This window comes from Ambystoma mexicanum, chromosome 7p, assembly GCF_040938575.1.
Source record: "Ambystoma mexicanum isolate Mex_15411 chromosome 7p, UKY_AmexF1_1, whole genome shotgun sequence".
NCBI classification, from domain to species: domain Eukaryota; kingdom Metazoa; phylum Chordata; class Amphibia; order Caudata; family Ambystomatidae; genus Ambystoma; species Ambystoma mexicanum.
This window is the reverse complement of record NC_090939.1, coordinates 388,924,559-388,947,774: the sequence shown is the minus strand read 5'-3', so window position 1 is coordinate 388,947,774 and position 23,216 is coordinate 388,924,559. Positions and strand designations below refer to the sequence as shown.

Here is a 23,216-nt window from a genome sequence, read left to right as displayed (position 1 = left end):
GTAGATAAAAAATGATGTGAGAAGAAAAGGAGTTTAATGTGTCACAGTTCCCCTTATTAGAAAAAGGAGGAACAAGGCCACAATATATACCTTGGCCACAGATGGATAGAGAAAACCTGAAAAATAAGCTCCCAATGTTGACATCAGGAGCCAGAAAATCGATACATAAGTTAGAAAAAAAGATGGGAGGGAACACTTTTGCTATAGGGGATATTAAGGGTCTTTTAATCGCCATACTTGGTGATAGAGCTGACAATGTGTGGACACGTGCAGGTTACCCTGGGGTGACTACAGTTAATACCGCGCATTACGGAGCACCATTTAACAATTGCAGAACCGCTATTCGAGTGCTATACCCAGACACTTCTGATATGGGAGCTATAACGACATGCAAGATGAAGGAGGAAGATGATCTGTTGCTTTATATTCAGAATTTCCAAGACACATGGGTATTGGAAAGCAGGAATCTTGGGGGAAATCTATACCCGTGTTTTACCATATATTATGCCAAGGGCTTACAGAACAGGGACAGAAGCAGCTCAAGAAATTGGTAGGGATTGAGGCTAAGCCATGGTCTGAAACAGAGCTGACCATCGTGCACTATTGCAGACTGCTGCAAGAGAAAAATCGCAAAAAGGATGCTGCACGAAAGGGCAAAGAGGCTAAATTAGTGCAGAAAAAATTATCAAATTATGCCATTAAGAGGGCAATGATAACTAGTACAGATGGATCAAATACGCAACAGGTCAATAACCAAAGGCAGTTCAATCAAAGCAATAATGGGTTTTACCCAAGAGGAAGAGGTTTTCGAGGAAGAGGATGGCAGAGTAATCAGGGAGGTTTTCAGAGTAATCAGGGAGGTTTTCAAAATAAGCAAAATGGAAACCAGGATATGCAAAATGAGTAAGTAATCAGACCACCTCCAACATGTTGGACGTGTGGGATGACAGGGCCTCTAGCACATATGTGCATAAGTTAAGGAATGGTGCAAAACGACCAATTCACAAGAGGAGGGATGGTGAATCTATCTGCATTGTCGCAGCAGGGTGGAAATGGATTTGTGCAGAATCACACAGTACAGCAGCAAGCACCGAGGGTACAGCAAAGCTTTCAACCGCAGCAGAAGGTGACACATTTTCCACAAGGGCAGTATCAACAGTCTCTGATGCAACTGTCACAAACATCAGGTACAAGACAGATACTGAATTCTGAAATAGGAGATGCCACTGGTAATGGAGGAAATTCATTCACTCAGTGTGGGACAAGATTATATATGAACTAGGACAGCTCACTGGGAGACCTGATGTGTTCTATCCTATCAGTGACACCGAACCCTCATGAGGAACCAAGGGTAGATGTCTTTATAGGGGATAATGAATATTATTTCTTAGTTGACACAGGTTGTGACGCGCTCGTGTATACGTGAAGGCTAGTTTTCTTTTTCCGGCTACACTTTAAATACTCAGGGCTTTACAGGAGCAACAAGCCGTGTTCCTTTTGCAAAAGAACTTCTAGTTTCCATAGGAGAATATGACATGAAAGTGCCACTGCTATATTTGAGGCAGACACCTGTAAATATACGAGACTTAATGACAAAGCTAAATATGACAATCTCGTTCAACGAGAAGGGCATAGTATGTTCAACTCCAGGAATGCATTATTTGAACGTGTGTGAAATTATTAGAGCATACGCAGGACAAATGACTATGAGAGCTATTCCATCGGAAACAGAGATATTCGCATATGGAATGCGCATATTAATGTCATGGCTACCAGGCCCTGCAGACAAAACAATGAGAACCCCCAATGAGTTTCTATTCAGACCAAGAATACCTATGCATGAGGAAAAGGGACAAGTGTTTCCCTTAATAATACAAACAGGCATAGTTCGAGGAGAGATGGCTTTGCTTGATGGTTGTGATGATGAAGGAGACAATGGTGTGCAATAATCACCATTGGGGAAGGTTACAGATTGACTGACGTCACTGATGACGATCTATTTGAAAAGCAAATAGGTGAAGATGAGATGGCAGTTGAGGTAAATCTCATTTAATGGGTGGAAATGATTAAAAGAGAAGTGCCTCAGAGAATGATGTTGGCACAAAAACGTCCTGAATATTTTGATGATGACATGGAAAAGGTGCCTGTCTCAGTATGGACTACAGGCCTTTATAACGTAGGCTTACTGAGGAGTCAGAGAAGTGAAGATTAAATTGAAACCATGAGCAATTTTACCAAAAGCACGAAAGTATCCCATGTCTATGGAGGCAGATGAAGGGATGTTGAAGACCATTTCTGCCATGATGGATCACAGCATCTTAGTGAGGTCAGAATTGTCATGCAATACTTCGATTTACCCAGTGAAAAAAGGGAAGGGGGTTCTTGGAGGCTAGTACAAGATCTTTGCCCGATAAACCAGATAGTAGAGGCTTAGTTCCCTCTAGTCCCGAACCCATCCACGATCCTATGTAATATACCCGTTGAAGCAAGATATTTCACGGTGATTGACTTGAAAAATGCATTTTTCTCAATCCATTTGCACAAGGATTCGCAGGACTTGACATAATTTACATTCAGACAAGTTTGTCTGAAAAGCACAAGACTACCTCAAGGGTATTGTGAGTCTCCTTCGATTTTCAATAGAGTTCTGCAGATGGACTTAAGCAATATTGCATTAGAGAATGTTGTCTTGCAATATGTGGATGACGTTCTAATTTGCAGCACAACAGAGGAAAAGTAGACGAAATTCCATTCAGCTATTGACTATACTTGCAGAGAAAGGATATTAAGTTGACAAAGAGAAGTTACAATATTGTCAACAAGAAGTGCTGTACATAGACAAGCTGATCTCACATAAAGGGAAAAGGGTTACCCCTGAAAGAGCTGAAGCCATTTCAAAAACAGCTAAGCCACACACGACAAAACAAATGCAGAGTTTTCTAGGGTTATGCAATTACATCAGGGCCTGGGTCTTTGATTAAAGTTCCTATACTAAGCCCTTATTACAAGCCTTAAAGAAAGCACAGGCAACAAAAGAAAAAATCAAGTGGACTAAGACCATGGAGGAAGGGTTTCATGAACTAAAAAAGGCTATTTGCACAGCCCCAGTCTTAGGGATTCCCAATTATGCAGAGGAATTCTAGCTGTTTTCACACACGAATGGCAGTTTTATGACAACAGTCCTTACACAGAAAACCACATTGGGGTACAAGCCCCTGGCATACTCCAGTGAGAATTTGGACCCACTAATGAGAGGTCACTTCCCATGCGTACAAAGGTTGGCTGCCGCAACATTCACCATAGAGAAAGCTACAACCATTGTGATGGGGTGTCCAATGACATTATTCGTCGAGCATGCGTTATTTGCCATTTTAGAGGAACCGAAAGGCACATTGTCATCTCAAAGAGCTGCTGCTTATTAAGTGGTCATATCAAATCCAATGATTAAAATAGTTCGATGTAAAATTGTGAACCCAGCTATGTTTATAGCAGAGCCAGTCACCGAAGGAGAGCCAATACATGATTCACGAACTATGAAGAATTTTATGAGATTCCCAGAGTGAAAGAAAATGCATTGGCAGAAGGAGAAATCGTCTTCGTTGATGGTTCTTCCAGGATCGATCAAAAAGATGGGCTAAGATATACAGGTGCCGCTGTGACAAAGCACACAGCGAATGGGGAATTCCCAGTACTCATTAGTGCACGGTTACCCTCCCATTATTCAGCACAGGCTGCAGAATTATTGGTGTTGATACTCGCACTCGAGAATCACCCAGATCAGTAATTAACAGTGTAGAGTGACTCTGCCTATGTGACGTCAACAGTGCACACAGGCTTAGCATGCTGGAAAAGGAGGGGCTATCTCTGAGCGGACGGCACGCCAGTGCAGCATGCCACCTTATTGGACAGGCTCATTAAAGCACTACAGCTCCCAGTGGGCATAGCGGTTGTGAAATGCGCAGCCCACACGAAAGGGATAGATTTTATCTCACATGGAGATCAAGAAGCAGACACTGAAGCCAAGCATGTGACAACCGAAGATGAAATAATAATGAATGTGGAAATGTTTGATGTGCATGAGAAAATGATTGTTGCACAAAGTAAGCCGGCAAGCTACAGCAATATGCCAAAAACTCAGTTAATGGAGCTCCAAGGAGAAGCACCACAATAAGAAAAGAACCTATGGAAGCGAAGAGGGTGTTCTTTAAACCCCTCCGAGAGCTTGTGGCGACAAGACAGTACTGGTAAACCAGTGATACTTAGTCTTATTGAAGATACCACTGGAACAGTTACACTATCCAGCGCACATAACAAAAGATAATCTAGCAGCAACAATTTCCGAAGACTGATTTATACCAAACTTGACAGAACACGTTGCATTTTTTATGCTAAATTGCATAATCTGTAAGAAGTTTACTGCTGGGCAAACACTACGTGTGATTAGAGGAGTCATCCCAAGGCCTGATGGGCCTTTTCAGCACTTGCATATCATTATGTCGATATGATTCGAGTATGTAACGGGTACAGGTATTAAATTGTTGTGGTGTGTCCATTCTCTAGATGGATAGAAGCAGGACCCAGACTCTACCTGTGTGGCCAAATTCCTAGTGAGGGAGGTGTTTCCCATATGGGGAGTGTCTGAAGTGATGAGGTCAGATAATGGTCCTCATTTTGTTAATGCAGTATTTGAACATATCAGCTTGTTGCTTAGTATAAAGCACAAGTTTTAATTGGCGTATCATCCTCAAGGGAATGAGATATGTGAGAGGCTCAACGGCTTGCTAAAAGAAAGGATAGCCAGGTTGAAGCTTACTCTGAAGAAGGGATGGTTACACTGTCATCAACTGGCACTATATGTTCTCAGAAACCAACCTGGATCTGATCACCATCTCACACCGAATGAAATCATGATAGGCAGAAGGATGAGGACGCTGTTAACACCTTGAATAAGAGCTAGATGTGATGCTCAGTCAACAGGAGATGTGTTAGGATTGGTAATGCAAAACGACTTGAATTGCGTGACATTTTATTTTTCTGTAATTTCAGGACAGCTGCAGCGACAACAAGAAGGGTGTAGGGCAGTACAGAACATGGAAGGACATGCTACAACAGATAAAGTTTCAGAATTACATGTACCTCAATTATTCCCTGGGGACACTGTCTTAGTAAGGAATCACACAAGAAAAAAGTGGGACGAGCCAATGTTTCACAGTCTGTTTATTGTAGAAGAAATAAAACCCTCTGCTGTCAAGTTATAGGGAAGAAGAGCTTGGATCTTCCTTGGTGACATCAAGCCATGTATCGGAAAAATCCCTCTGCCCACACCCCCACTGTGAAGAGACTACAGACAACAGGGAAGAACCACAGCATGTGCAGACAAGAACCATGACGAGGAAGAAGGACGCATGACCAATCAAGCAAAAGGCAAGAAACTTTTGTGCAAAGTTGTGGCTTAGTTCTGGACATTTCCTTAAAGCAAAAGAAGGGTAGACGGAAACAAAAAACGAACACTCTGTGCATCCTAGTTGCAGGGTGGAAGAAGAGAATTACATTTTTAAGCCACAAAATGACTTGTTGATTTTGAACTTTGGACTGAGGCACACTGAAGCCTTGATAAGAAAAGATATGCCAAATTTTGATCGACGATATATAAACTGGAAGAGTATACAGAGTCCTTCACCACAGAATCCTTGTTTGGACTCACTTATGATGTCACGCAATATTGACCGTACCAAAGACATTCTGATCTATTTCGAGTTAGTATTGAGGTCCTAACCGTCATTGGTTGGAACACTCCCGAACATAACAGAGTGTCTTCAAGATCCTGAAAACGAAAAGACAATAAAGAGGCTGCTCACAGTGATTGCAGAACAGTTTATTTTTCTTCCAGAGTACAGCGAGGGCAAGACAACTGTCCCTATCACAAGAAAATAACTGACTAGCTAATGCTGTATTTATTCACTTAATTGAAGACTTTCCAGATCTTGTGGGGAGACATGCCAATGTCAACGTTCTCACTTTCATCAGAGATCCAGCAAACACTACACATTTGAGTATGCTCATGTATAGCATTGTGATTCAGGTTGAACTTTCCAGTCATCATCGAAATCACAGAAGTGTGCAGAAACTTTCCTTCGAGGGACAGATTATGAAAGTGTTGCCAAGGACTTCACTTTTATTTATGCTGACAAGAAAATAACATGTCGTCTGGAATGAAGCAGATTAGAGGCATAGACTGGGAATTGGTCTATATGGAAAATGCAATAAAAGACTTACTGAACTTATTGCCTCATTTGGAACTTTCGTTAGTGGAAAGAGAATTGTTTCCAGACCCAAGAGGCAGTCTATTATTCGGACCAAGAGTGCCAAAACGTAAGGGATAAAGGGGCGGCAACCCCCTCTCCCGAACCACAGAAGCTGAATAGTTTGACCCTCCCACCATGGTTGGCCCGGGCGCCTGGATATTGATAACACAGGTAGCCATGTGGCAGCCAATGAGGGGAAAGAAGAAGTTAGGAAAAGGGTGTGGACCGATAAGGGAAAGGTAGGGAAGAAAAATCATACACATACATATAAGCATATACTTCTGCGACTGCTCCAAAACCTGTAGTCCTATATTTAACCTCCAAAACCTGACAACTCCTACTTCAGTCTCAGACTTGCAACTTAACGTAACCCATACATCCTGTCACATTCTTTCTCAGCATTGTTCAAACATAAACGTATGTGTAAAACGATTTTTGGTCCCTATAAACAAGATGTCACATTACGCCCAACATACACATTATGCAAAACACAAAGGAAATACATGTGTTGGACATCAAGCTGTATGACACAAACAAGGGAAGCTCTCCATGATGAAACCAAAGAAAATACACATGGCCCGTTGGGCTAGCAACATAAAGACACATAACCTTACATTTAAATGCGCTCTTCCTAATCAGTAACCAACCGAGCACCACTATGCCCCATGTAATGTTTCCCGCATCAGCCATGATAACGTGTTGTTAAATATCACAATAACCTGAGTGGTCACTTAATGTTCACCAAAATAATAATCAAAGGAGTGTGACCATGGTATGCTTATCCAACTGGTTGACAAGCTCAATAATGCACAAGGTTATAAGAAACACTCGCTCCAACTGATGTGTGACATTGCGTTCCCAAAATAAACATGAGCCAGACTGCAAGACCCAAGTTCACATTAGCTCAGTGAGCGCAAGTGGTAACTGTCAGCATTGCGCAAGAGATAGGAATTACAGAAGCACATATCTGAATGCCCGAGTGTCTTGTAACGACACCTAGGCACTGTGGTAATGAAGCGTGAATGCAGGCAGAGCCGAGGCTGTTCACCGCCGTGGAAATGCCGAGCAAGCCTTCCTTCCAAGAAATAGCGTCTGCTGCTGCTCGAGCTGTTTTTCTCACCGCCGCCGACTGGGCATAACCTCAGCATTCCTCTCGCTGCATGTATTCCCCAGAGCTCAGTCAAACGAAAGCCGTGACCGGCCATGCTGCAAACATTAATTATCCGTACCTCAGCACAGGCGGCCAATGGTTTTAATACGCCTTCAAATCACACCTAGTTGGCTCACAACGTGAAGACACTGAACTACCCAAGGCCCCATAGGCTGCTGGGAAGTGTAGTTCAAAAGTCTACTTCCCACATTTTACTCGCCTTTTGCTGCCCCAAACCCTATTCCTGACAAAGAGGTTAATCGGTCCAGCACTCGTGACCTGCAAGCAGAGACAGCAGAGTCCACATATAGTAACACTGTTTAGCATGTTAAAAGAATTAGTTTTGCTTTCTTAGATGTTCGAGATTGGAAGCCAGAACAGCAGCATAATCCTCCCACATGAGGAGAGACATTCATATTGGCCCACGAAAAAATGCTGTAAAATTACCTACAAGTGTGTAATTTACACATTCATTGTATTCATTCTCATAGGGTGGTCATTAACGATTAGAACTGCATTCTTTATCGGTGCACAAAGCATTCAGATTCCCGTGCACCCACCTAATGATGTACGCATAAGACCTACAAAAGTGCCCAGATCTTACATTGTCATTCCAGTTCCTAATAAGAATGATAGGGTGACTGAGCTTGAGATGGATGTGATAAACAATGACACACACACATGGCACTTGTGTTAACAAATGAATTAAAATGCCAGAGACAGGGTCAGCAAAGCAAATCAGATAAGGGATTGATGAAAGGTACACCTACAAAGATAATGGGCACATACACACCTGATCTAGTGTCAATGACTTCAGAATCACATTCCAGAGAATGGGGAAAACCTAGACAAAAAACAATGAGAAGTTTTACGCCAAAAGAAAATGAGAGACAAATGGAGGGGGCTGAACTTTTAAGGAGACAAAAAAACTTTAGAGAATGAACAGAGACAGCACCGACAAGCACACCTGATCCAGTGATGAAAGGTTCAAGCTCAAGACCTGCAAGACAATCACATGAACAGATAATAGCAGGATCAATGTGGCCATTTATAACCATTACCAGGAAGAGACATAGGGATAAGGAAGGACTAACAGAGCGTTCTACTACTCAGGGAACCCGGGCGGATGTTCCTATAAATCAACCAGCCAGAAGAAGCTATACAGATGTGTTCAAAGATGTGGTTTTAGCAAACTTCAGAAAGACGTTCAGAATTAGAAGAAGCACCCAAGAAGACAACAACAAACTGAATGATTACCTGGATAGCACAGCACACTTGGGAAACAACATATGGTTCCAACATATGAAGGAAGTTGGAAGGAAAAGTTCAGATGACGAATGCTATTTTTGTGCACTCCTACTGTACAGCATGTGGAAGTCAGAAATCTTTATAGCTGTTGAGATAAATGTCAAAACAGCACACTGCTTAGCACACATAGCAATGTGCACGGCCAGAGGCCAGTTCATGGGAAGTGATGCTTTGCTCAAATGGGCAACTGATCCAGATGAAAATGAATATGTCGAGACATAAAGACAAGAAATAATGGCAAAACAAAACACTCTTTTATTAGATATGAGAAACCTGGAGTGGAAGGATCAGAGATCAGAAGAGAAACAAACAAAACACTTAACATCAAAGGAAATTCTAGAGAAGACACTCAAAGATGGAAGGACAGAGGACAAATCCAAATTTGGGGAACAGTGCTTTCACCAGAAGGATGGGAGAAAGGAGTGGTGATCTGCAGAGCATGGTTGATTATTGGATACTATAAAGAAACAACTGAAAATGCACAAATGATATGCAAACCATTATGGCCGAGGCTTGTAAGACTACTGAAATCGGTCGAAGACAGAGGAGGACCCTTGCAGATAGTGCCCTTTGATAGTTCCAAAGTATGCTTTAGAAACAATGCCACAAGACAAAATGGGAGAGAATGAGAACTGTGGACGAAGCTTTGATGCTACAGGAATGACGCATGGAAGTAATCATGGATCATTATTGGGTGTGTGGATCCAAAGCATATATCTCACTGCCAAAGAATTGGGGAGGTATATATACATTGGTGAATGTCCATGTTCCACCATTGGTGATTCCAAGAAGTGATCTGAATATTGACAGTTCCCAGAAAGCAGATGCTCACCTAAAGAAGAAGAGATATGTGGAAATGATGAGCCAAATAAAGAGAAAAAATTACTTGTCTGCCAAATCGATAGAAGCCTTTAATGCAATCCCGTATGAACATAGGTTGTTCAGCTTAACCTCATCAGTGTTCACAACAATTCTGATGCCGAGAATTCAGGTTGGAGCAAATACTAAATGGTTGCAGATAACCAGATGAGAGTTACTGCAGACCATCAACATGGCCATAAAATGATTTAATGCAATCAAAGAAGAGTTAAGAGCAATTTTACTAATGACGCTCAAGAACAGACATGTCCTAGACATGATCACAGCTATGGATGGAGGTGTTTGTGCAAACATCTGAGAATCTTGTTGCACATTTATACATTCATACAAAAAAATTGAACCTTAACAGAAGCCATCAGTATGCTGACACAACTACAGAATCGGATGATAAATGAAGTTGATGAAGTTGATGATGATAGTTGTTTTGGAACACTAGTTTCATGGGTTCCACAATGGATGGCAGATGCATTCAAGTTCCTAGGAGCCCTGTTGGTGATGATATTGGTTGGATTCTGTGTAATCAAGCTAATAATCTCTCAGTGCCAGAAAACTGCAAAAAAGGCCACAGGGATGAAAATCATGATTGATGTTGAGTCAGGATGGAAACCCAAGGACCTGACTGACGAAGAAATAGGAGATTTTGTGAAGGCCAGCATTTATGCACTAGAAGGAACAAAGTTCCTGTATCCAAGAAAACATAAAAAATATGTGGGAAGATGGATCTATTGCAATCCAAGTGGAGAATGTCAACTAATGACATGGAACAAAGATGAGCATGTGAGAGCATCAGAATTTCTGAAGGGAGTCATAAAGATATGGATCCCAAGGAAGCATTTCTTCAGACCTAGATGTCTAGATCCAGAGGATGAAATTAAAGTGGATACAAAGAAGGATGTGAGAGTGGTCGATGAATCGCCCAGATGGGGGAGTGAAGAGGAAGTGCCATGTGTCATCCACACTCCAGCAACCCCTTCGTAGTACCCGGTAATTTCATGCCAAAGTATGTGACGTATGAAGAACAAATAATCCAGCAAAGGGCAGAGTAACAGCTCCTTTTGAAGTACCAACACCTAATAAAAACCTGGACAGTGAGGTACCCATAGAAAACCATATCTACAGTCAAGACAAAATGACGGTTGTCAGAATGGAATACCCGAGGAAACCAAGAAGATAATAAAGTAAGATGAACGGTAACGCCATAAAACATCGGATGGACACACTCATAGATGATATAAGACCAGAGAATGCTGATGGAAAACAAAGTTAAAAGGAGATACCATGGATAAATGACATCTTGAACCCAAGATGAAGAAACTTATGCCACATACACAATGAAGATATTCAGTTAGTTTAAGCGTGTACAGATGCAAGAAACCACAAGAAGCAAAGAAATCGTTAAGCTGGCTTATGCTTAATAGTAAATAGATTGCGGCAAGCACCAACATATACATATGTATACCTCAAAAGCACTTTATACATGAGTATAATTCCACTACGCACATGAGCAGAATCAAACAAAGGTTACTAAAGGTCTCGAGAGTAGAGTGTTGCAGCAAACAAATCGAGAATTAAGATGGAGCGAAACTCAGCTGAAGGTAACCATGCCAAGAAGCCAAGGTCATATCTGGTTGGAAAAGCCCAACAATGGATACAATTAAAGAGAAAACAACAGAGTATCCTGTTCAGAAAGGTCAAGATAAGTCCCAGATGGTAGAAGACTGGCAGAATTAAATCAAATACATGAAAATACATGAAGAAGAGGTCGATTTCACTGTGTCCTAGTCACGTGACAAGGCAGGCTGGAAGAGTGAAACTTTCACACCTATGCATGGATCTCTGCCATGCCCATACTCCTTAAAAGTTCTCAGACCAAGAAGCAGACTCGAGGCCAAACTACAAAGCAGTAATTGGCGCATGACCACTGAGGTGATGATTTATTGTAATGCTGCTAGACGTAAGTGGAAACGTATGAGTGGGGTTGATGCAAACCCAATCATAGTGGACCGTGTAATCTATGATCCTATAGAGAGTCGAGCCAATGGGACGTTGTACTTTTAGTGACATTCATAGTGGCCATTTTGAAGGAAGGACTTAGTTGCCCCACCTGACATTGAGTGTCCAATCCCTGCTCCCTGTCACCACATACAGATATAGTACCTATGATGAAGTTACCTTCCTATAACCAATCATGTTGCTTGTTAGGTTTTTAAGATTGCACCTCAATGATGACGCGTTTTTGCTAAATGAACAATAGCGGTGGGCACCACGTTATTTCTCAATCTTTTAAATTATGTAAATTTCAAAACATCTAATCTGATTTCAATGGTTGTTTTAGCCTGGGGCTGCCCGTCAAAAAAGGTGTTATGGCACAAGGACCCCAAAAATGTACAACGAAAATAAATAAGGTGACACCACCCTATTAAAATTGGCGCTCTCAGTTTGCCCCCGAAGGAGCAGAGAAGAGTTTAAACGTTCGTTATTCAGATTCTTATGATAACTGTTGATTCGTTTCTTTCCAGAATTAGCCCATACAATTCCTTATGGGACTACTGGGTAAAGTCCTTTTGGAAAAATACAGGGACTCTTTGTGTTTATACCAGGAATTGTTTTATTCACATTCCTGTTAAAAAACTATAAGTTGTATTTCTTTCCTTAGAAGGAGGTACGATTGTTATTTCCATCTCATATTATTAAAGCTTTAAGAAGGCATTTAAAGGAAAGCTACTAGAGTTGACATGCATTCTCTCTCTTTTCTCCTTTACTGCAAATTGGGATGACACCCGTTAATGAACTCGTTGATATGGCATTCATTGGTATGTTATTTTTTGAACTTTTCTATTCTAAAACACCACGATCATTGCGCAAAATGTTTTGATTTATTGTAATGATGTTCTGCTTGATGCTACAGGTTTGCAATTAGAGTCTGATACTCAACACAAGTGTACAGCCCTGAAGATGGTTTTTACCGAAATGCATTGGCACATGTACACTTAATGGCCCACAGCTATTATTGTTTTGCCTCCCTACTAGAAATACAACTTATAGTTTTTTAACAGGAATGTGAATAAATCTTAGGTACAGATGAACCCAGATTATCCAAATCACCTGACTTGGATGGTACAGAGAACATTCAAAATTGCTCAGAGTTTGACGACTTGCTAAATAAAACAGATGTGATCAATGCTGAATTATCCGAGCTGGCAATCACCATGAAGGCATTATTTGGTCTTGGTTCTTGTACTGCTCAAGACCAAAAGGAGCAAACATTTGCAATCATTTGTATCGTGGATGTTACATTATTTAATAGGGGTTTGGACTCGCAAGGAGAACTAATAAGCATACTTAAGACACACATTACAATGCCACATTCCAGTATTGTTTCAAGTGAAGACGATCTAATCATTGTGGACCCTGTCATTAATCACAAGGCAGATAAAAATCTAGAGGTGAAACTTGAAAACGATAAAGAGATATCTGAAATTGTGTGTGGAGAAAGTAGCTGAGTTCCCATCTCATAAGTGCAAGCAGGATAAAAAAAGACTCCAACGAAAGCAAAAGAGGGAACAACGAAGGTTGGATAGGTCTGAAGTAGTGATAATCTGGTCCATTGGTCTTCAAGCCCTGAGGAAACCCCTGAGTTTGCTAAATAATTATGAGTCTTCTTATCTTATTGTATGTGCATTTGTAGCAAGCATGTTCACCTAAAAGCCATCTTGGCACGAGAAACACAACAGAGAGGGTAGGCCAGATGGTATTTTCAGAATAGCTGGGTTTTAAGCTGATGATGAAACTGCAAATGATTCATAGTATGTCTCAGACGAGTTAGGAGATCATTCCAAAGCCTACCTGAAGCCACAGAGAAAGCTGCCCCCCCAAACCTCTGGAGGCAAAATCTAGGGGCCACTAGTAGACCGCCATTAAACAGCCTTGAACCACTCAAAACGACACCTCCGATCCCCTGCATCCAGCCATCAACCTCAGTATGCATCCATCCTATTGTTGAAAGCATCCAGATTAGAACATTCTTTATTTTCAAAATGGCCTATATTTTGCCTGAAAAGAGGAGTGTATATATGGATGTCTATGCTGTCTGTGAGAGATGCTGTGAGTTTTCAAAGATGAGTCTAAATGTATGCCGGATAAGCAATTATACAATTGAATAACATGTCAAGGCATACAAAGCAATAGTAGCAATGATGTGAGTACGTGTCTGACTAGGCTAAGGAACAACCATGGTTCATATATAAGGGCTCCTTCAGAGCTTAAGTAATGTTTCTAAGTGGCAATCAGGTCTTAACAAGAGATTTCAAACAACTGCCATTTCATGGTCACAATCATCACGATTCTACACATCTCGAGCAGCAATGGCAAGTGTAATCACTTTTTTCGGGCAGCAGGTGGCTTTCGTGCTGCAGCATCATCCAACTTCCATACTCCTGATCTGTGTTTTCGGACTTGGAACTTCCGCTGTCAATTCTTTGAGCACTAACGTACATCTTCCTGGGGCAGTCTAAGGGTTACTCCTTTGTTAAGGGCTGTCAGACTGGGGCACCTTTTCTGGTACTAAACTGGACATCTGGAACACCCGCCACTCTGTCGTCTGACTGCCAGTGGTTCAAGTGAACGGGAATAGTCGTGAGCAGTGTTCCACAACTTTTTTTTAATTTTTTTTGTTTTTACTGTTAACAGCTCCAATACTTTTTGCAACCATTTTCACCATTCCAGAACTTTTCTTTGGGAAGTTAAAGCACGCTTCTCCACTTTAATACCAGATATCAGTTACAGCTGACCTGAAATCTGTTTCAGCTCAATTGGCTGTTAACCAGCATGACTGAAAAATGTGTTGGACGTTGCTCCTTTCCTTCCTACCCTGTCCCCCTCCGGCGTCACAGTTCCACTACTTTTTGGTACACTTCTATCACTAAGTACACAGCTACATATTCACAAACAAGTACAAGGTTGGCTCTTTCCCTGCGAGTTCCTCTGTTGTGTCTCAAAGTTATTCCGAATGCTTGGAACCCAGCCATTTTGTCAAGTGTTTTCTAAGTAAAGACAGTCATACAGCACTCATAACATATGTTTAAAAACGGACTGAAAGTTGTCTGGGGAAGCTGCCACATTCTTTCTGTCTGCCTATCCAATTGAAACTGCATATTTTCTTTTCATGATCAGCTAAGTCGTTTGAAACGTGTTTTAGGTGTTTAATAATATTGTTCAATCAATGAGACTGATTGAAACCCTTCTTTTTGATGGGATAATCTTAAAACGAAAGTTGGTATGTGTCACTGTAAACCTTTTATTTAAAATCCAATATAAGGTGTGCCTTAATGGGCAGCCTTCCCTCTGACTGCATGAGATATCAATTGGAGGCGATCCGTTCTAATATAGTAAGTGGCAATAGCCTGCGAACCTGGCCATTTTCTATTAGCTTTAACAGTAGGGCTTATTATCATTTAACTGTGCGCGCCAATGCACTTAGTGCCACGCGCTACATTTAGCAAGATGAACGGATCACACACTGATTCAGCGCGAATCATTATTGGAAATCGCAGGCCAAGCCCACATTTGTGCCAAGGCTTTCTCCTGGTGCTCGAGTAGTTTCAAGTGAATGGATACGTTTGTTTATCCAGGTGTAATAAGGGAAGCACCCTCTGCCAATGACTTCCGCCCTCAGGGTCCTCTGCTTTTTATGCAGTGCCTGCACATGATTTGTGTTCTTCTTCACAGGTAGACATTTCAATTGAACAAAAAGTGTGCAGTGTATGGCGACACAGTCCCGCGGTAATTCTTGACTATTAGGAACTTCTATGAAAATATGGGGAGGGAGGTGTGGAGGGTTTGGGGGTTGTGGTAGGAGATTTGGGATTGGGGGAGAGATGTCTCTGTAATGTCTGTAGTGACGAGTTATGGCTTCACAGAAACATATGCCTCACTTAGAGGGTGCACTAAGATAGCCTTGACTGACATCCCCCAAATAGGCATAAGTGATGGTATTAAGCAGGCATAACATTACGAATTGCTCCTTGGCAGGTGAAGTACTACTTTGCAACCTTCTAGAATTCCAGACAGAACCTGTGCTGTATCCAAACGAACCACACTTAAGGGTATGATTCATGGAAGTGCTTTATAATGGTGCAATCCCATAGGAAAACGTTCCATGAATTAGGCCCTTATGTCATTTATACATTTGTTTTCTCTAGCGCTGCATACATTATTTTGCCTGGCAGCCACTTCTGGGAACTCTACAGATATGAGTCATACAGACGTAGGAATTACTACAAGGAAACAAACCCTATTCATTGTGTTAGGCAGGAAATACAGTGAGCACGTTTATGTACTACTTTGGTGAGATTGGGCTGGAAACATGAAATCCGGCGGAATCGAGGTAAGGATTAGTGTCGGTAGAGTGGGGTGGTCGCAGGTGTCACACGTACAGTTGTTGAATAGTGCATGTGCCTTTAAGAGTGCGGCCAGGGCTGCTATATTCGTTCTAGCCATAAAGGGTCAGGCACCAAATCTCATGCATATTGGGTAGCACTTAAAAAAAGACAGTGCTATAGTACAACAACATGTCAGCATTGTATATACATTACGGTGTAAAATTCGACTTTGTTTTCTTTATGGGAAAATTGTAACCCCCGAGATTTCCCAGTGAACACTGCCATGTTTATCTGGAGCAGATGGAGAATGTGGCATTCCAGTGCAGTAGCAGCTTGACTAATCAAAGAACAGCAAATCGATTGTTTCTGTAAACAAAATGAGATCTTTAGTGCGAAAATAAGCACACAGAGTCCCAACTTGAGTAGTCTTTTCCAGTGTGATAGCAGGCATTTGCTTCATACTAGTAGTGGCCAGGTGAAGTGTTAGGATGGGCATGGAACTCCAGGCCTCTAGGGACGCAAACATGCCAGGTTTTCAGCATGTCTCTCATTAATGTTCAAGTGACATACCAGAATCATTGTATTCAAATGTATCCCATGGATATTAATGAGGGACATACCTGCATGCATTTAGAATCATTGGGCCTCATTACAACTCAGGCGGTAAGGGGTTTACGGCGCCGTAAACAGCGCCGACCCTTACCGCCTGAGTACGAGGTCCCTTAGCGCCATGGAGATCTTAACGGCTGCTTTTTGCAGCCGTTAAAATCCATGGCGCTAAGGGACCATGGAGTTAATTACGCCACCGTAATTTACGGTGGCGTAATTAACGCCTTCCCCACTCCCATTATGCCCTATGGGGCAAAAATGGGAATGGGGAAGGGTAAATGGGGATTGGGGACTTACCGCCCCGCCTAACTCGGAATGGGGCGGTAAGTCCGCCAACCACCATGGCGTAAACGTAGTTTACGCCATGGTGGTAAAGTCACGGCCCAGGCGGTAACTTACCGCCTGGGTCGTAATGAGGCCAATTGTATTCAAATTTATCTCATGCATATTAATGAGGGATATCATGAAAATCTGAAATGTTTGCTAGGCGTGGAATTTGACACCACCGGCACAAAATTAGAACATGAGGAACGAAGAGGCATATACATGAACAGATTTGTATTTATGAAACTTGCTTCTTTTTCCTACTGTATGATTCGTTGGTACTCCAGGGAGTTTTGTGTCAGGGTCTCAATGGCTAAACTCCGAGCTATTTCCTGATACAAACCGTAGTTTCAGACACGTTACAATGCATCCCTTGGTCTTTTGCAAGAGTGTCTCTTCTTCCCCCTTCCTCTTTTCCATCACTGAGTCAGTCACAGAGTCAGTCTCCATGGTCCCCCTCTCACTACATGCATACTTTGGACCTTTTGCCACAACATTCTCCTCCTCTTATGCATTGTGGTCTTGACCTTTCACATTGGCATCACTAAAAATGAGAAAGCATAGCTTAGGGCCAATGTGTCTTAGAAGCTAAACAACACAGATCAATGCAGGTTTGAATCCCGATCCCACGCTTAGAAACCACTCCTGGTATTAAGTGTGTTATAAATGAACAATTATATTTATAACTAGCACTGCACCTCTTGCATGTGCTCAACTGCCAGCTCTTTATTAGTGCTGCCATTGTGCATGTAGCCTGTCCATGGGTACTATTTCCTTTCTAGCCCTCTCCCAATGTCTACATCATGTGGTAATGTCATTGAGCATGCAGCACTTGTAGGATGTGGATCATCCACTTACTCAAATTGGCACTCACTACCTCTATGTCAGGTTTAAAAAAGGTCTGTAAATTCTTCCCATTGGGAGGTCATTCAAACAAGGTTTTGTTTTGATGTTACAATATCCTAAGGAAAAGAACCAGGACTTAAATGTATGCTATATAATTGAAGATATATTGTTAGAGATCTTTTTAGCTATATTTTTGATATTTAATTGTATTTTTTTGGTATAGTGGTATTTTTGGTACTTCCTGGTATAGTGGTGAGCCTGAATTCAGAGTACCACCTGATAATTGTTATTTTACCAGAATCACTAACGGTAATCAAATGCTGGACTTAGTACCCTTTAAACAATTAACTCATCTCCTTCTGTGTATCTTATCTAGAATACCATATTATGACCCTTTTAGCTTGCATCTCAGAATACATTTACCATGTAAATGAAACACAAACATTCATTCGGAGCCTCTCAGGGTAACACAAATTACAATGACTAACTCTGCTTTTATATTTCACCACTCGTTCTGCATCTCTCTGTATGCCAACAAGAAATAAAGCTGATCACAGAATAAGTACACTGAGGCTAATTCACCTTTTTCAAATAGTTAATCTTTATCAGAAGTTAGAAATATTACACAGAATGACATGTGCATTCACGTTGTAATACAAACATAAGTGAAGCCTTCCCTGCAGTGGGTTTCAAAACATTCTATTTGCGATAATGCCCAGGGTTCTGCCAACATTGGCCTTGAACTTTGCATCAAAAATTGGATGAGCACAGGCTTTTGTCACATCTGAGTTTTATCACAACAAAACTTGTAGAAACATGAACACAGTTTACATACATGTTTGAAATGTCATTGTGCCGCACCTAAAAATGAAATGACTTAACCACTCTATACTATTTAATATCAAGCATTCACTCATCAGAACGTTCCTCAAATTGACTGAACTTTCCAAAGAAATCTTTAATTGGGTGTGTGTGTCTTGAACTGCTCACGACCCCAATCTAGTTGTCGGACAGAATGACTCTTTATCTGGTCCACTCCCTTTTCGCCTGGAACAAACTCTCTACCAGATTTTCTGCTTCCGAAGTCAGCCAGAGGAAAAGAGCACCAGGAATGAACCCTCTTTAGACATCTGCCAGCTCCCGAGCCAGTGAGTGAGTGAAAAAGCCCCAGCCCTTTCCTGCTGCAAGCCATTTTATAAGACCTCATGTGTCATTCAAAACCACCTACCTTTTTGTCAGTCAGCCATTCCAAGAATGTTTCTGATCGTGTCCATCCCCACTGCTTAGAAGTGGAAACAATAGCTACATCTCAGTGCCATTTTCCTGCTCTGAAAGTGTTTTAAACAATGCAATGTCTTTAGCAAAGCGGATCTCACATTCCACACTTCTGATTTGTCACGTCCCTATTCAGACACAGCGCAGCTTTTAGCCTGCACATTTAGTTTCATTTCCAAACTACAATGCATTTCCATCAATCTGCATCACGTTTATATAACCGGCATGAACTGGTTTGCACTAAATGTTAGTATGGGAATCTGTTATATGTTAAATGGATAAAGTAAATGTGTATGTTAGTTCATGTTAGTTTTATTTTCAGTTCAATTTAGCCCACAACTGTGGTATTGTGGAGCAAAGTGATTATTTTTCTAGCATGTGTTCTGTGCATTCCCAACATTATCATCTATTAGATTCAGCCCGAGTCTCACACCCTTGAGTCACACACGAGTCTCACACCCTTGGCTCTAGTTAAAATTCAGACCTTTGCTAACAGGTGGATGATGAAATGTGGTGCTACCATTGTTGAAATTCAGAATAGGGAAATGCCCTATTACATTTCCCTACAATACACATAGCTACTTTTACAGTGGATGTTTGGTAATCAGCAACAATGAAGATGTTTTAAATTCAGAAAGTAGACATAATTAAATATATGTGTGGCATCTGCAGATCTTCTCATGTCAGGCAGGCCATCTCTAGAATGTGTGAGGTCAGAGAAAATGCTGAATAGAGTGTAAGTGATAGTTGAGAGTGGAGTACCTGATCAGATGGTGGACCCTTGTTTATTTATCAGAGTTCATACGAAGTTAGTAAATGAGTAACTCGCCTTAATCCCAGCGTTGATATTTTCACTGGCGACGAGAGCATGACAAAGCTCTCTGCTACCACTCTAGCTTGCTCTGCTGAATGCACTGACAGTTAACTTCAACTGGGTCAAGACATGTTAGGAAGAGTTCAATTAATTGAAAAGTGCCATGGGAAAGGTATTCTTATGAAAAATCTTCAAGCCAAGGAAAAATATTATTATGATAACAGATGCCAGCAAGTAAGGATTTCAGAGTCAAACTTATACAGATGGAAGGTAAGTAGAGCTCATGATATCCTTCACATCGAGAGTCTTAAAAGGAGCAGAGATGAATTACTCCATCATTGTGAAGGAACTAATGGCCATAAAATGGGCCATAGGAATATTCAGTCCTTTAAAAGGAACACTAATGAGTGCAAGCGCACTCAATCCCACGTTCTTCACTAACTGGATGCAATCTTCGGCTGCAGCAGCACGTGGGATCGAGTGCGCTTACACTCATTTGTTTCTCACACAAGAGATTTTGATCACTACCTGGATGCAATCTTCAGCTGTAGCAGCACGTGGGATGGAGCGCGCTTGTACTCATTAGTTTCTCAAATGTGAGATTTTGATTTTGATTGGTCTGCAACACGAATTAAGGGCTCTGCCCTGATGAAGGAGTCTTGCACTCATGAGACACTCATTGGACTCCCTCACTGTTCAACATTAAATCTTCACCTTGTTTGCACTGAAAAGATTTATTTTAAATGCAACTTTAACTTTAAGGTCTTGAGCTCGAGAATTATACAGAGAAAATATCAACCTGATATACTTATTTTATTAACCAATAGTACATACTGAGAGTGACTGGTTAGCTTTGGGGTTTTTCTCACACTTTTTTCTGGTTTGCCCTATTTATGGATCCCTGTTCGTGTGAAGTTAAAAATGGGAATAACTTGCTTCATCTCTGCAGCGATCATTTCAGAAAATGTTCCTTTTTTCTAAAAAAAGCAAATTCTGTGCACAAGTATATGTGTGCTGTAATGATTTTTTAAACTTTCATATTGATTTAGCAGCACCAGGCAAATCCCTTTTTAACACCCAGCTAAACGCATCACTCCATTATTTACACTTACTATTTCTATTCTTGAAGATATAATTTCAAAAGACATAAGCCTCTCATCCACGGACCATTCCAACACTCCCATTCCCTCCTCATAGTGATCCAAACCAGCTGTTGTTCTCTTTTAGTTCTGATCTATGTTACGCTTTCCTGTTCAATATTAAAGTTGAGATATTATTGATGTCTTCCTTTGTACATCAGTTATTTTCAGGAAGCACATATCTGTACCTCTTCATTTACAGTATTCCTAATTTTTCCAGAATAATTTCACTGCGTGCCCATATCCTGTCATAGCTTCTATTCCTTTTGTCATATATTCCAATAGGGGGATCCCACATTCTCAGGGCCAACCTGACTCAAAATTGTATTTTGTTTCCAGACTTGGAAGCAGTGCCCGAATTCACGTTATGTATTAGTTCAGCATCGTGGCTACTGGTCACCAATGCTGTTTTACAGGCTGGGCTTCTTTTTCCCTTTTCTGACCATTTCAGTCGTTTTTTTTTTTTGCTCCGAGATTACGTTTCCACCCTTGGTTGGAGCGAGCACTTGAAACTCCATAAAAATTAAGTTTCAGGGGCAAAACGACATTTCTGAGGTGAAAACATCGAGTATTTCATTTTTATTCATAAAAAACATAAATTCAGAAAAATGACATTTATGCAGAGAAAATCCTCAAACGGGAACTAGGAAGATTGGGTTCAGAAATTTGAGTGATAGGCCCGGAGAAGCTCTCACAAGGGTTCTTTTTGTAGATTGGACTGCAAGTTGGGCTGCAGTTGCACATTGTCACCCCTCTCACATGTTGGGCCTCATCACGAGTTGGGCCATAGCCCTTAAATGCAGCGGTAATTGGGCGTAAATATGCCAGGAAAATGCCAATGTGAACGATAGTGAGCTAAAGAATCTGGGTAAGGCTCTCGTAACCGGGACTAAGGTCTGGCAGAGAGACTCCCCGGACCCCCCTTGTTTTTTGCTACTCAATAAGACATCCATGCCAACAATCACGATTGTCCCTGTGATCCCATAAATAGAAGATCAGATGCTGCTTCGAACCTTAACCTTCGGACTGGTATTTACCTATTTTCACTTACCATTTGCTAATCAGGGGAGTGAAATCTCATCCATCCGGAAAGCAGGAGGGTCTGGATAAAGGAATCCTACTGGGTAAATTGGAGGTCCAGTTTCTTTCATACTCCTCGTTTGATGTGATTAGGTCTTTTGCTCTAGCTTAAGTTGTTGTTGTGGCAGCTAGAAGATATATACATTTTAAGGAATGGAAGGTTGAAGGAGCCCAAAATGCCAGTATGCCAAAACTCCCATTTCAGGTGAGTGTTTTAGTACATGCTTTAACCCAATTATTGCTTGAGATATTCCATCAGAGTCATAATTCTTTGCATTGCCTTTTTCATTGTATAAAATGTTCAAATTTCTAATAGGTTTTTCTTATTAATGTTTTCTCAACACATGCTTCACTGTAAATTCAGTTTCTACAGGAAGAGTATATCATTGTGCACATTAGTGCTGCATTAATTTGTGCAAGGCAAGAAAATAAATGTGTTATGTGAGCATCATGCAAGTGAATGTGTTGGATAGGACAAAATGCATTTGCGCTGGGTGTGGCGAATAACGCTGTTTGGTGTTCTTATACAATCACATGCTGAGGGGTCAAAATACAACTAAAAGCTAGTTGTGAGCATGTGTTTCCCACTATATCTCTTGTTGCTCTTCCTAAGCGGAAACTCCTGCTTGAAAGTAGAACCAGGGGGATCTTCCCAGTAGTCTCAATTTGTCTGCAGTGCTTCTTAACTCATTCCTTAAAAAATCATCCGGTGAATATCCGCTGTGACAGTAGGTAGTACTGTTAATCGTCAGAGCCTCTCCCATCGTTCTAATAATGGGATAACTGTTTATTCAGAAAGATAGCATTTCCATGCTGGTGCTTCTCTCTGCTGTTCACATCTCCTGCTCCTCGCAAACAGGTCTGGAATGGGGCTGGTTGCATGTAGGGCATACAAGCTAGGGGTGCTGAAGTTTTGGGGACCCAGCACATTGGACTTTGGAGGCAGAGCCGTAGTGGGAAACATGGAGGCTGGAAGGAAGAAAAACACCAGATTCATGCAATACACGAGTGAAGAGTGGGGGCATAGGTGTGGGCAGTCTGGGCAGAGAAATGAATGCTGTGCAGAATTGTTGGTGACCTACCACCTTGGACTCTTGAGGGGCAGCC

General features: G+C 41.4%; 1 long non-coding RNA gene across 1 annotated transcript in view; it reads right to left on the bottom strand.

The window, feature by feature from the left end:
* The window catches only part of LOC138526578 (uncharacterized), a 201,961-nt gene extending 182,877 nt beyond the window's left edge, over positions 1-19,084 (bottom strand). Inside the window, exon 1 of the long non-coding RNA XR_011283631.1 lies at positions 19,030-19,084. This is a non-coding gene — a long non-coding RNA (uncharacterized lncRNA). The remainder of the gene's footprint in view (positions 1-19,029) is intronic.
* Between the last annotated feature and the right edge of the window lie 4,132 nt (positions 19,085-23,216).